The 13,061-nt window shown below is 35.3% G+C and overlaps 1 long non-coding RNA gene across 1 annotated transcript in view; it reads right to left on the bottom strand.

The window, feature by feature from the left end:
• The window catches only part of LOC110348116 (uncharacterized), a 36,332-nt gene that overhangs the window by 9,454 nt on the left and 13,817 nt on the right, over window positions 1–13,061 (bottom strand). Inside the window, exon 3 of the long non-coding RNA XR_015449360.1 lies at window positions 1,815–1,868. This is a non-coding gene — a long non-coding RNA (uncharacterized LOC110348116). The remainder of the gene's footprint in view (window positions 1–1,814; window positions 1,869–13,061) is intronic.

The raw sequence follows: 13,061 nt of genomic DNA, 5'->3' as shown, positions 1-13,061 counted from the left end.
TTCTACACAGCAAATGAAACCATCAACAGAATGAAGAGTAATCTACAAAACATAAGGAAATCTTTGGCAGTTATTCCCCTGAGAGAGGGTTAATACTCAGAATACATAAAGAACTAAAAAACAATAATAAAAAATATTCCAACTAAAAATGAGAAAAATTATCTGAATAGATATTTCTTAAAAACTAAATACAAATGGTCGGTAATTACATGAAAACATGCTCAGTATGATTAGACATCAGAAAAATGCAAGTCAAAATTACCCCATTTAGAATGGCTATTATAATAAGTAACAAATGCTAGTAAGGAGGTGGGTTATAAGGAAGTCATACACATATGGTAGGAATGTCAATTCCTACAGCCACCAAGGAAAACACTACAGAAGTTCCTTCAAAAACTAAAAATAAAACTACCACATGATCCAGTTATCCTTCCTGTAAGGCTTGTATCTAGATGTTCCCCTAAAGCCTCATGCATTCCAGAGTTGGCTGGAAATACAGTGTGTGAATGTGGATTAAGGGTGTGATACTGAGATTAGGGTGTGTGCTACCTATTAATCAGCTAATTGGTTTATCATAGTTCTGGGTGTGGGTGGCATCGCCCCAAAGGCTTGTTAGCTTGGATGGGAGAAAAGGGAAAGGCAGGTTCATTGCTTGCTGCTTGCTGCCTTCTGCCTGCCACACCACAGACTTTCTCCTTGGTGATGCCCCTCTGCCATGCTGTCTTGCCTTGTAGCCAACTGACTATGGACTGAAACCTCTACAAACTGTGAGCCAAAATAAACCTTTCCTCCTTTAACTTGTGAGTGTTGAATATGTTGCCCCAGCAGTGAAAAAATAACTAAGACAGTGCCCTTGGGCGCATATCCATAGAAAATCAAGTCAGCATACAAAAGAGATACTGGCATGTCCTGTGTATTGTGGCACTAATTATGATAGTTAAGAAATGGAATCAGCCTGGGTGTCCATCAATAGATGAATGGACAAGAAAAAAGAAAAATATATATATATATGTAAACACATGGAGCATAATTCAACCATAAAGAAAAATAAAATCCAGTCATTTGAAGCAAAATGGACAGAACTAGAAGACATTATGTTAAGCAAAATAAGCCAAACATAGAAAGACATGAGTCACATGTTGTTTCTCATGCGTGGAAAAAAATAAAATCAATCTGAAAGTAGAGTAGGGTTAGGGTTATGGTTACTGGGGACTGGGAAGGGTTCCAGAGGCAAAGTAGTGTGGGAGAAAGGTTGGATATGATCACTGCATATATGCACTGAATCTTAGTAGGTACAATTAAAGTGGGCCAATAAAACTTTTACCATAAAAACAGGAAGAAGAAAAAAGGACAAGGTTCCACAATCCCTTCCAGAGTACATCTCCAGTGACCCAAAGACCTCCTTTCAGACCTTACTTCTCATAGATTCCACTGCCTCCCAATAGCCTCACCCAGGAGATGAAGGCTTTAGCTTGTGGGCTCTGAGGCAATATTCAAGACCCAAACTATTGTATGAACTTTTCTTCTTAATTCAAGGTCAGAAATTAGTGTGCTATTGTAGTAAAATATTTGAGAGACTTTTAGCTTGCCTGTTCACTAACTGACCCACAAGCAGAGCACCGTTTCATATCTCTAGGGCTGACTCAGGGCTTCTCTCAAGGGCTGGCAAGGTGTATTGAACTAATTCCAATTCTATAGCCCAATGAGGTGTTTCCTTATCTTGCCACCACTTGGTCTCTCACTGCTCTTCAATCCCTCATCAGTTCTTATTTTCTCCCTTCTGAACTCTTACTTTATTTTCAAGCACTTCTTACCTTCACTAGAATGGAGCTCACCATCCACCATTGCTCTTTCTCCCTAGGTTAGAGCTGTAAATCAGACAGTAGAAATTACTGTAGTTGGTCTCTTTTGTACATTTCTTACACACGGATGAATCTCTTTGTTTTTTACCTCTTCAGTCATTCCAAACTGTTGATTTTGCTAAGATATTTATCTTTGACCAAGTTTGTCGTGTTATTTATAGTATACAACACATAACTAAAAAGACTTAGATTAAGATTTAAGAAATACAATATTGCTCATTACAGAAAGAAATTTATAGAAGAAATTTCTACTTTGCATTCCATTCACATATGTTTAATTATGGAGATGTCAACAGTAGCCCCTCTTTTGATAGTACAATATGTACTCTCAGGAGAACACATTAATGTCCATGTGCTTTCATACAGTGGTTCTCAAACTGTGGTTCTGGGATTTTGTGAGAAATGCAAGTTTTTTTAACTCGATCCTAACTTTCTGAATTTGCAGGGAGGAAGCTTAGGAATATTAACAAGTGGGTTAAATAACATTGATGTATATTGAAGTTTAAAAGCTATTATTAATGTGTAAGAAAATTTATTAATTAATTTCCTATAGGAATCTGATTATCAAGTTTAATTAGGTTTTTCATCCAAACTAAGATTTGTTTTATTTTGTAACGCCAATCCTCTCTAATATCACATTTTTTGGATGCTTTTAATCTCTTCTTAGAGATCCATATCCTCTGGATAGTGTTACATGGTGACCACTACTATAATTGAGACACAGAATTTATATTCATGAGCTTTTCTAGTTCTTAATACAACTAGAGCTAACAGTTGGGAATTATCAATGAAAGGAATAGAAGTGGAGTTCATTCAGAATAACGTCCTCATTATTTTCCATTTTCCATTATTTTTCCTAAAGTAGAGTTTGGACAAGTCACTTGGGACAATATGACTGAGGAGTCTTGGTATCCAGTGACTGCATAATGGGAGGAATAAGGAAAGACACTGCCCGAAGCAGCAAGCTGTTCACCTACATATCCTGTGTTATTCTGACAGAGGAGCCAAGTTCTAATTCCTGCATTTTCAAGAAAAGAGGTGTGACTCTGTCCACCTGTGATTTTATCTCTCTCTCTCTGAGGGAACCACTCACCCCAGTTAAACTTTCAACAGAAATTCTGTACTAAATAGAATGACAAATTATTAATTGATGATATAAGATATTTCTATTTTCAATTACTACTATTAAAGTCTTTCTTCAAAGCACACTCTGTCCAGTGGCAGATCTCTTTAGAAATTAAAATAGTGATCAAAAGTCTTTTATCTCACTGCTTTGATGGTCTGATTCTTAAATGATTGATGTTCATTGCTAACTAATCTTATCAGCAAAGTGTTGATTTTAGTAATTTACTTCAAAGCACAATCTATCCAAAATCCTTAATATATCTTACTTTTTAAAATAATAGTAATGAGAAAATGCATATACTATCTGGTAAAATAGTGATCCTGCTAGCAATGGCAACATGAAATAAAAATATCTCATTTTTCTTTTATAGCCAATTAACATGTGTTTATTGTTATAATGATAAATGATAAGACAACATAAAAGGAATAAAATACCATTCCTATCTCTATTTTGTTTACTGTCTAGTGAGGTGTATATACCTCAATATGTAAAATAAGTTCAACTCTGTGAGAGGACCTGCCATAAAAATATTCAGAAGGAGTTGTGAAATCTCAAAAAGAAATGTAGAGAGAAGACACTGGGAATCAGTAAACAAATCTATATTTTCTATATTTAATACTAAATCCAGTTTCAGATATTTTTACTTTTAGGGTAGCCAAATTTCCTAGTACTCAAAATGAGACTAGGTTTAGTAAATTCTCAATAAAATAATTTTTAAAAAATTATTAATAAAACATATCTTCTATTTTAATAAATAAAGTTAGAGACTTACTATGCATAAAATGTTGGAACAGAATATAATGAATACAGATTATTAAATATTAATTTACACAAATTGCATAATAATGACAACAAAAAGAAACTTTGCCTTGTTCTTTGGAAGCAGTAAGAGAGTAGGTAAATTTATTTGTATCAAAAAAATGAACCATTGGATCTTTCTCTCTAATAGACACTAAGTCATTTATAGAAATGTATGGATTTTAACACACCTAATTTCCTGGTAGGATGCTCATTCCATTAATAATTTCACAAGTTTACATTAAAGCCCATGATTTCATTTTCTTTAAAAACAAGGGAAGGATTTCTGAGACATTTTAATTACCAAGTTGAGTATTCACTAAATACTGTCTACAGAATATGTTTTCAATAAAATAGCTACATGTAAAAGATATTCAAATACACAAAGCAACATAACTGTCATCAAAAACAGGAAGTCATTCAACATTTTACTATATTTCAATTGACTTTTTTGCAGAGATCACTAGTATCTGACTACCTGAAGTTTGGGTGCTCTTGCAAGTAGCTAACCAATAATCTCTCCCATTAGCACCTAGAAATGCTAACAAAGTCCCCAAAAATGTGCAAAAAAGTAAGATTAAGAAAGAAGTGTTAGGGCAGGGGATTTAGCTCAGTGGTTCCGCCACCTGCCTTGCAAACGGAAGGTCCTGAATTTGATCCCCGGTACCAAAAAAAGAAAAAAGAAAAAGAAAGAAGTGTTAGTGTTTAGGACATATAGATGAGTAAAGGTATCCAAAAGAAAAATAGCAAAAGAAAATAATACATCCCTGGGGAAGAAAATCTCAAAAGTTCTAGAAATAGGACAAACACATTATGCACTTAAATTGTATTATTTTAATGCCATACTGAGAACAAAAATTTTTCTCACTTATGTTGGCTTAATTATTCAAACCATATTACTTTTAGCTATAGGAAAACAGGTATCTCTATCCTCCTTTAAACGAAACAATACTTTTATTAGATATTCAAGCATGTAACTTCCAAATAAGATTTCAGAAAAAAAAAATTGGGCTGTACTGGATTATCTCTGAATAAAAGTCTCAGCAGTAATGAAGGAAAAAAAAACTGCATTAGTTTGTCTTTTGGACATTTCAAAATACACAATTAGAGAGAAGACATGCATTCTCAGCCAATTATCTTAATCTAACACCTATGCAATGGTAATAGGAAAATTCTTAAAAGAAAAATGGGGCTAGACAAATTGGAACAGCTGAAAAACATTCTTTGTTTCACCATAGTTGTTTGCATGTATAAGTTTCGGGGTGATATCATATAGTCAGGTGATATTGGGTGGCAAACGTTCAATCAATAAAATAATGGGACCAGGCAAAGTACATAACATTGAATAAGAACTATCAAGTGTTTTCCCTTTCAGGGGATGATTTTATCATTGTTTACATATGACATCACATATTCCCCAGTAATAGCTTCCAATTATAGAGGACCATTTTCTACTCCACAAAGGCAGAAAACACAAAGGGCCAAGAAGACTTAAGTTACACTGGCAGCACACCGGTACAGCCAGAAACCACCCACTCTTCCCTGTGTATTTGTATTAAATATTAATTTAGATTGCATCTATATTTTACTCAGGGTTCACAAAAACAATAGGAGCAGAAGAACTGATTTGAGTTCAGAGTGAAGCATATTAAAATAGGAGTGTTCTCAATAAGAGCGTTTGAAGCTATGAGTGTAAGAGCATAATTTACTTAGACTTTGTACTCAGGCAAATCAAGTTATTGCAGTCTCTACTGACCAGCTGACTGATTTTGAAAATGTTCTAAATTCCAATCTTTATATGAAACAATGAGGACTGTCAAATACATCACTGATCTGCTGAGACAATCTAAATACAGTGGTTGATAAAAAAGCTTTGTTCATGACATGGTGAAGTAAATGATACTCCATATATATCAAAAGTTGTTATTCTTTTTACTTTTGTACCTTAAGATACTAGACAAACATTAAGCCAATTCAAATATTTGCGTAGCTAAAACAGTCAAATGGGTTACATAAGCCATATAAAGCTCCTGCTTTGAAGTAGGGACAAAAGAAGAAACATGTGCTTTATAAAGACTTCATTTTTGTACTTGAATTTCAGGATTAAATATCTTTAAAAGGCTTCCTGAATTTTATCTTACCTTATACTTTTGTTTCTTTAAGACATATAAGTCAATGTAGTTTGTTTTCCTTAATCTAGACAGAGTTTGTGGAAATGAAAAAGATTTTCAAAAGGTACTCCAATTCATGAGAAAAGCTAAGGGGAAGTAAACACTGTGTTGTTAAAGATGTTTACATTTTTGGCTCTAAATTCATTTTCTAGTACTGACTTGGAATCAGTTCTCAGTGTTCATAAATTAGTTCTAGATTACTCCTATTTTTAGATACTCCATGAAGCCAGTCTATTAGTGCTAGACTTAAGTCTTCACCCTGCTTATCTGTTAATTTTTAGATCTTGGAAATGGCATGTTATCTCTGTGTGACTCATTTGGTCTCTCTGGCTGAAGGTGAGTAATGGTAACTACTAATGTTTAGTGCTTTTGAGGACTAAAAGAAAAAAATAACATTCATAAAATGCCTAACCCCTAATTGGCAGACTGTTAGGGTTCCATTCTGAAATGTCCCCTCAAAATCTTCCATTGAGAGAAGGGTGTGGATCCCTGTGGATGTGACTGGGAGAAGTATTCTTGTCCCTGGATCTTCCCTTCTCTCTCTCTCCGCTTCCTGGTTGCCATAGGGTAAGCAGCTTTCCTCTGCCATGTCTCTGCACCCGTGATGTTTCTGCCTTGGAGTTGACTGACCATTCATGGACAGAGAAATCTGAAAACATGGGCCAAAATAAATCTCTTCTCCTTTAAGATGTGGGTATCAGGTGTCTTGCCCCAGGGATAGGCATATGACTAATGACCAATACAGAGACTGAGAAATGTAAGCCTCCTCTTGTATTCAACCAGAAAAAGAATATTTATGAACTTAGGAAACAAGGAAAGCCTAATTTTTGAAATTTAAGGAACACTGAAGATCTTATTTCTGTTCAAATATTTCCATATGTTTGTTAACAAAGTAAAACAAAGAAAGACATCTATTTAGTAATTTTAAAGCAATTACTTAAATAGGACTTTGGGCCAGAATTAGGTTTGGAAATTAATTTGTATGACTTCGTAAAATTAATTTATGATATAATATTCCTTAAAACTAAGGAGAAACAACCTGCCTATTTAAAAGTTTCAACAATTCTACAAAAGGCAAGAAGGTGAATTTTACAGAAAGACCATCTATTGTTACTTGAAATATAAACAATGATTTCTATCTTTAAGAGTCACTCTTAGAAACATCTTTTGTGTCTGATTTTGTGTTGGATGGAGCTATTAACAACAGAATAGAGTAATCCTTTTCTCTTACATCCTTGGTTCTTTTATAGACCTTTGATGCCAAGTATGTTTCATTTTGGTTTTTCGTCTATTCTCAAGAGAACGTTAACGTTTCTAGGATTGAGTTATCCAACAAAGGCAATCTTCCATTGGTCAAAGGGCAGGGCCTGAGAAGTAACATATATTTTCCAGTGTTTCAGGGTGTAAACAGAGGAACTGTCCTTAATATTCTGTCTGATGTGTGACCTTCAAAAGATGTTTCTAATTTTCAGCAACACAGTATTCTTAGCTAGCAGGGAATGAATCCTCTCATGCTATTATGGTAGAAATGAAATAGATAGGCTGAACACCATGTTATCAACAGAATTAAGTGAATATTTAAACTGAGGAAAAAATAGGAAAATTACATCTCTGTGTGCTGTGAGGATGTTGGAAACTGCCATGGACAAGATAGGTAAGATCTGGTGTGGCACCGTCTGTTTAATGTATTCAGCTGAATGTGCAAACGTTACTGTGGCTGGTGCTAGGATTGTCATACCATTCAAGGAGAGATGAAATTCAGGTGACACTACATGTTAGAAACATTATTGATTCTTCTATGAAAAATGTCATTGGTCCAAGAAGGAATGAGAAAGTTTCCTTCCACAGAAGGCTATAGTTGAATGGAAGAAGGTACCCCATACATTGACAGAATGACTTATACAAATGGTAAAGCCCAATTGAAAGATTAGCATTAACATCGGTTATGAACTGCTGAATTCTCTCATACCACCTTTTGCTCCCCAAAAGTTGTATGGACATAATCTATATCCCAAGCCAAAGGCAGATGGAACACAGGGCAAAATTTCCTACTGAGGAGGAGTATATAATCACAAAGAAGGAGAAGAACGAGAAGAATGCAAAGAAAAGGGTTTTGTGGAAAGGAAAAAGAAAGGGAGGTTGTTATAAACAAGGTGAGGTGGAAATATGGGAGAATTAGCACTGAAAGAACTGGACATCATAAAATAATCTGAAAGGAAATTGTAAAATTCGAGATTTAAATAAGTTAAGGAATAAATGAAAAACCTAAAATCATAATGAGTAAAAATACACAAAGGGGGAGAATAAGGAGATTTTCTTTAAGGAAGCCAAATTAAACTTCTAAAAAGGCAGCTGACAAAGAAAAACTGCTTAGATCCAGCTGAATAAAATGTTTAAACTGAAAGACAAAGTGGTTGAAATTATAGAAAGTGAGTCAAAAATACAAAATGTTTAATAAGAGTCCTGGACAATAGGATGAGAATGTCCAAAACATTCAGCTGGAATTTCAGAATGAGAAAATAGAGTAGTTGCCTTCAAAAATAATATTTAAAGGTATAATGACAAAAAAAATCACATGTATATATGTATCCATATAAATTGATCCCACATCAGGGCACAAGGGAAGCCAACTTCAGTGGTACCTTGGTTCATGAACTCAATTGTCTCCATGATTCTGCTTGCAAACTAAACTGGAGCAGAACAGAATCAAATTTCCCCATAAGGTCAACATTGATCCTAACCATTGAATTTGATTGGATTCTGGTCCAACTTGGTTTGTGACCAGAATCACAGAAAGAATTAAGTTTGTGAACTGAGTTATCACTGTCATACATAACAATAGATGTCATACTCATCATAAAGAAACAATGTATATGTGCATCTGAACCTTTAAATTATAGAAGCAACAAATTTCTTTTATAATATAAATATCTTTTCTTTGTCCACCAGATTCCATTACAAATCTGATTTTGCTTCAAAAAAAGACTGAAAGGCTCAGTAGGTTGGTGATTCAGGAAAGAATTATTCAGGATGTTCTATTTGCCAAGGTCCTGACTCAGAGCTGAAGATAATTTTTAGAAATATACTTGTCTAAACTGAGTGAAATCCAGTAAGAAAAATAAAAGAAGTACATATTACATGCAGTCAAATATAAGGCTGTAAGATTTATAAAGTCAGAAGAGTAGATTCAAGTTAGTGGCCTTTGAGTTGGAACTTAATTGCTAGGTAACATTCAACATAAACAGAAAGGAAGAAGTTCCAGAAATAGAAATTAGTAAATAAAAAAACTATGGAATCATGGAATATTACAACATGTTTAGAGAAATATCAAGCCATTTAACATGATGGAACTGTTAATTATAAGTGGCAAAGGATTAGTGAAGGCAAACTCTGGAAGTAGGCTAATGAATACAGACCTTAATGGATAAGTGAAGAACAACAGAAGCTTTTAAAGAGAAAGTAATGCAAATCAAAATCATACTTCAGAAAATCTTGTGTGGCTGGTCTGTCTCTACAAGTAGAATAGGACTCATAGAATTCATGGAATACAGACTGGCAAATCTATGAGCACTGAGGTGCCTGGATGGGCTACTCTAGCAGAAGTCCGCCTTATTTGTGTGCTCAAGAGAGATGGCCACTATAGAGGAGGTGGTGTGCAAAGGGACTGCTCACCAAAGCAGCCTCTAACCCTCAAGAAAAGAGAGAGAGCCCTTTTGTTTAACATACATTCTGACAAAGACAAATTCCTAACATACATTCCTCCTTACACTTCTGCGGTAAAAAGAAAGTGCAGCACCCCATGTGATTTTGCTAATTTCCCACCCATTAGAAAAGCTAAAGTGCAGGGACTCGCAGTTTAAGAGTAAATAGCTCCTGGCTTCCATCATTAAGAATAAAGAAATCTTTGTTTTCACCTCTAATCGGGAAGTCACTAAGTGAGATGAATAATGCTCTGCAATTACTGAACTATGCAGGATATGCAAAGCAATATATTTACTCTGCAATTTGTACAACTCCTTAATTAGTTTTAAATATCAAGCTTATCCTCACGGACATATAAGCTTGAATATCCAATGCAAGCCAAGTATGTGGTTTTGAATTTGCTTTGCAAATGGTATGTTCTTCAGGGTTGCTTATGCAGCAATATTTTGATCTTAGTTGTTACATGATCTGTCCTGAGACGATTCTATTTAGCCACAGAAGTAGAATACAAATATCTAAATAGATCTATTGAGACTAATTCCAGAATATTATATTTAGCTGATTTTCAAATTTTCCTATGTATCATTTCTGAATTATGGTGGCAGAGTAAATAAACACATGTAATTTAGCTTCTTCCAAAAAAAGGAGAAAAATAAAACATGTAAGTATTGCAAGAGATTTTGTAAAAGAACAAAATTCACAACAGCATCGAGGCTGTGGTGCCCACAGTTGCTGCACATGACAAAAGCTGGGGTGAAGCCCACTAAGAAAAAACTCCAGCTCCTCACTCTGCCCTCCCCAGGTAAGAGTTGTGTCCTCCTAATTCACACAACATAACTGGCTCAGCAAAGCCAACAATGTCCAAATTAAAGTGGGCATCAGGGAAACAAGTAACGCAATTTGCATTCCAAGAAGCACAAGCAGAGCAGCAGTAAGGGTGAGGTAGATAAAGGCCCCAGGGAGAGCGAGAACCGGGAAGGTGGGTCCAGCTCTTACCCCAGGCCTCTGGGGAATCGGTCCCCATCCCCTAGTAGAAATGTGGAGCTTTAGCCTCTAGTGCAGGTAAAAAATGTCTCTACTGGACACCATGGGATGATTTTGGAGAATACATTACTGAATTTGGGAGATGAAGAGACTACTGACGTTCTTAACACTGAATATAGAACCAATCCCAGCCCTTCCCCTTCAATAATTCCAGAGTTCTGGAAATCACAACTTTGAACAGTTTCATTATCTCAAGATATTGACCTAAGGGTTTCCTCAAAAATGACCAATTCAGGAGAACTTTAAATTACGCAGAGACCGCACATAACTATTTGTCTTCCACTCTTATCCATGAGAGTGACAAATTTTAAATGACATTTGAAAGAGATACCTTTAATGTGAAAAACAATGATATATATAATCTAAAAGAAAATTGTAAGATCTAGGAAATAAAACAATGATGTTGTTAAGATATTCAGAGATATGAGAAGACTTTGCTTGTATTACTTTAATCAAAATACACAAAAATTCTTGAGAATTAAAAAAATATGTTAGTAGAAATGCAAGTCAATAGAAGATGGATAAGAGAAAGATAAAATTCAGTAACTCTTCCAGGAAAATACAGCAAAAGTACATATAAATAAGTAAGAAAAATTAAGAGAATTAGAAGACTAGTCCAGGCAGTGTAATAGCCAACAAACACTTCATTTTTTTTCCTTCCTATTTTTGTACCTCTTTTACTGCCAATATGTAAGGATATATAGTTTCTTTTGAAAATTTCTTGAAAGATATATATTGCTTGGATAGCAACAATTTGAACACTATCAATTTAATTAGTTATTCATTGGTACCAAGGCTATTCCCTCTTATTCAGACTGAATTATTAGCAGGCACTACACCTACTTGCAGGAATAAAACTATCCACACTGCAAACCATCACCTAATTACATACATCAAGCTCTTTTTCCTGTGATTAGACTACCTCTTCCTAGAGACAGAGATTCTCTCTCTCTTTTTCTGATTTACTGTTATGTTTCCAAAATGGGCCTACATCTGTTGCTACACAGGAATCACTTACTAAAATTTTATTGAACAAATATCAAGTAAACTGCATAAACAGTTATTCAGTAAAAAGGGGTATGCTTTTCTTTTACTTTTATCGAATTGTAGGTGACTCAACATCAGCAGTTGCAGTTAATGAAATAATTATTGCTTACCTTATTTAATGTCTCTGGTGAGATTATAGCCATGTAGTAGCTAAAATAAATAATACAAATCAACCAGCTTTGCAGAATTTTATTCAATTTCTGCAACCCTCCAATTGCTCTATGATGAATGCATTCAGCATTGAACAACATGGAAATGCACACTGATTAGTCTCTGATGTGAGACAGGTCATGCTACTGGTGAGGCTCAGATGGTTTTAATGATTAATCACTGTATAATAAAATAATTCAAGGAATTCCTGAGGCCTGTCACAAGATCTTATTTTGACACTAGGAATAAAGTATTATTGAAGTACCATAGCTCCAGAGTGGGTGGTAACTCATTCTTAACAGTGCTGACACTTGCTTGGGATATAGCCTTTCCTTCCCACTTATGGCAGCTCTAACAGCACCAGCATGTGGGGTGTACAGAACACTCGATTCATTAGTATGAGATCTCACATAACACTGCCTCACACTAAAGGACATGATTTATGGTAAAGAAGTTGGAAAACTGGGCACATGACCAAGGTCCTCCCATTTATATGGCATCCTCACATAGCATCTGGCCTAATTAAGTGAAGGAAAAGCTTGCTAAAGATCAAATAGGACATCACTTGCAGAGAAAATATCCTACAGGACGCTGTTCTCTAGGATGGGGTTTATGCCCTGAATCACTGCCAGTGTATGGTGCTGTGTCTCAAACAGCTAGGATATGTGGGCATGGGAAATGAAGGGTAGATATAGGACTGACACTACTCAGCACAACTCCCAGTGCACACTTGCACATTTTGTGCTTCCTGTCTCTGAAAACTTGGGTTTATGGCGTTGGAAATTCTTGTCCCCAAGGGAGTTGCTTCTGCCTGGGAAGAGAGTAGAGACTGCACTAAACTGAAAGATACATGGGCTGAACAGGTAGGCAAAACATGAAAAAATCTCATATTGGTGAGGATGATTACCTTTGACCCTGATTACCCTAAAGATCTGGTTGATACACAATGGGATCAGGAGTGAGTGTGTCTGAATATCCAAAAAACTTACTCCAGGTTACTTTATGTTTCCATGAGCAACGATAACTATAAATGGCTGATCATGACATCTATGACTCAAGAAGTATAAAGCAACTGAAAGGTCCAACTTCTCAGCAATGACAAGGTCTGGTCACCCTCCAGCAAGGAGCCTGGACACATTAAAGTACGGAAAGGATGACAAG

This window comes from Heterocephalus glaber, unplaced genomic scaffold (genome assembly GCF_053883595.1).
Source record: "Heterocephalus glaber isolate CG9 unplaced genomic scaffold, H.glaber_assembly_v1.0 deba00000676, whole genome shotgun sequence".
Lineage (NCBI taxonomy): Eukaryota > Metazoa > Chordata > Mammalia > Rodentia > Bathyergidae > Heterocephalus > Heterocephalus glaber.
Note: the sequence above shows the minus strand (reverse complement) of the source record. Positions and strands in the feature narration are given on the sequence as shown.